Here is a 2,500-nt window from a genome sequence, read left to right as displayed (position 1 = left end):
AAGGATGAAGAATTGAAGACATTAAGTTTCAGTGGTGATGGATTAGTTAGTGGGCAATGATTACCTGTACGATGCATTAGTTAGCAAGTCATTAACATATTTGTACAACCAATTGATTGCACACACACAAATTTATCTCCAAAGTGACATGTAAACGATTTAGTGGATTTTTGACATGACATGGACTACCACGTGGCAGCCACATCAGCAAGGTAACACGTGGCACTTGAAAAAATCAATTTAGTATTCTTCTGCCTTTTATTTTTCTACCTTATTCCAGTTAATTAAATTACTTTAATATTTTTAATTCACCAATTTATTTTTATTTTTATTTATATTTCTGTCTAGGCGCAAGACTGGGCGGCCAGCAAGGAGTCGAGACAGGGAGTTAATTTTAAAATTGATTTTTTAAAAAATGATTTATTTATTTATTTCCACCTATGCGGAAGACTGGGCGGCCAACGAGGAGTCGAGACAGCCAGGAGTCGGGACTTGGGCAAGGGAGCGGGACAAGAGGTCGGGACTCGCGGCGGGACAAGGAAGAGGAGGAGGAAGTCCGGGACTCGCGACGGGACTGGGACTCGCGCCGGGACTAGGGAGTCGCGGCGGGACAAGGAAGAGGAGGAGGAAGTCCGGGACTCGCGACGGGACTGGGACTCGCGCCGGGACTAGGGAGTCGCGGCGGGACAAGGAAGAGGAGGAGGAAGTCCGGGACTCGCGACGGGACTGGGACTCGCGCCGGGACTAGGGAGTCGCGGCGGGACAAGGAAGAGGAGGAGGAAGTCCGGGACTCGCGACGGGACTGGGACTCGCGCCGGGACTAGGGAGTCGCGGCGGGACAAGGAAGAGGAGGAGGAAGTCCGGGACTCGCGACGGGACTGGGACTCGCGCCGGGACTAGGGAGTCGCGGCGGGACAAGGAAGAGGAGGAGGAAGTCCGGGACTCGCGCACGGGACTAGGGAGTCGCGGCGGGACAAGGAAGAGGAGGAGGAAGTCCGGGACTCGCCACGGGACTAGGGAGTCGCGGCGGGACAAGGAAGAGAAGGAGGAAGTCCGGGACTCGCGACGGGACTGGGACTCGCGGCGGACAAGGAAGAGAAGGAGGAGGTCCGGGACTCGCGCCGGGACTAGGAAGAGGGGAGGAGGTCCGGGACTCGCGACGGGACTAGGAAGTGGGGGAGGAGGTCCGGGACTCGCGCCGGGACTAGGGAAGAGGAGGAGGAGGAGGAAGGCCGGGACTGGGACTCGCGGCGGGAGTAGGTAGTGGGGAGGAGGTCCGGGACTCGCAGCGGGACAAGGAGGAAGTCGGGGAGGAGGGCCGGGACCAGGAGTCGCGGCGGGGATAGCAGGCAGGACAGGGAGGGTGGGTGGTCTTCCACAAAAAAAAGTGTGTCTCGGAACTTCCTTAGTGCAGTAGGACGGGGGCCTGCCGAATCCCACAGAGAGTACTATGTGGGGAAGGGTTCCTCTGAAGCGTCTCGGGAAAAGTCGTGAGGGGGTGACGGTTGCTCGGTGCCTACGGGTCCCGACTGCTCGCTGCCTTCTTTGAGCCCAGTACCGACGTTCGCAGGGGGATACCTGGATACTACTGGGGTTACCTGGATACTTCTGGCGTGTTACCTTGGATCAGTGAGGAGTGGGGGTTAGTTTCCCGGCGACGCGACCCTCTGAGGAGGTCCCGCGGAGGGTCGCCGAGTATTATATGGTGAGCTGGCTGTCAAGGATTGTGAGTCCCGCTGCCAAAATTTTTTTTGGTGCGCGGGCGACTGGAAAAAGAGGGTTGGTCTTGTGCCGATACGCGTAACGTCGCAGCGAGTCCCAAGAGCTAGTAACCATTTTTGGCGGGGGGCGATGGCCTCGGTATTGTCAAGCCATTCTCTCATTCATTTGGGAGGGTGGGGAGAAGTGTTTGCCGAGGCCGTTCAAGCTCCGCCTGGTCGACCACCACTGTGACCGCCACCGCGCTCGATCTCTATTGCAAGCTCAGGTGAAATTCCTGATAAACTTGGAGGGGGTGTGGGACGCGTTCGCAGTGTGGGCCGAGGAGTCATAACATCCCAGGTCGGAATGTGAAAATGGAACTTCGAAACCGGTGAGAGTTCTCTCGTCGGCTAGGGGTTTCACAAAAGTAACATTTCTATAAATTTCTATCCGACCCCTCCATTAATTTGGAGGGGCGATGGGCCCCAGGATTGGACATACTTCTTGCTGATTTGTCTTTTGAGGAAAATCCTTCGCGGTGATGGTTACTTTTTCATTTTTAATGTGTGTATCGGCCTCGTCGGTTTCTCTCTTTCCTGGTCACATTCCCGAAAAAGGCCGCAGCACCTATGATTCTCTTCCGGGGGTCTAACTCTCCCTCTCTCTCTATCCTTCTCTTTGTCTGGCTCTCTCTGGCTTCACTTTTTGTGGTGTGTGCCTCTGGGGGTCTGGTTGGAATTTGCCGTTGGCTTTTTGCCCTCTCTTTTTGCCTTTTATCCATCGCAAAGAAGGGTGTGTG

The sequence above is a fragment of the Physcomitrium patens genome, chromosome 20, assembly GCF_059467195.1.
Source record: "Physcomitrium patens ecotype Gransden chromosome 20, ASM5946719v1, whole genome shotgun sequence".
In the NCBI taxonomy this organism is placed as follows: domain Eukaryota; kingdom Viridiplantae; phylum Streptophyta; class Bryopsida; order Funariales; family Funariaceae; genus Physcomitrium; species Physcomitrium patens.
Note: the sequence above shows the minus strand (reverse complement) of the source record.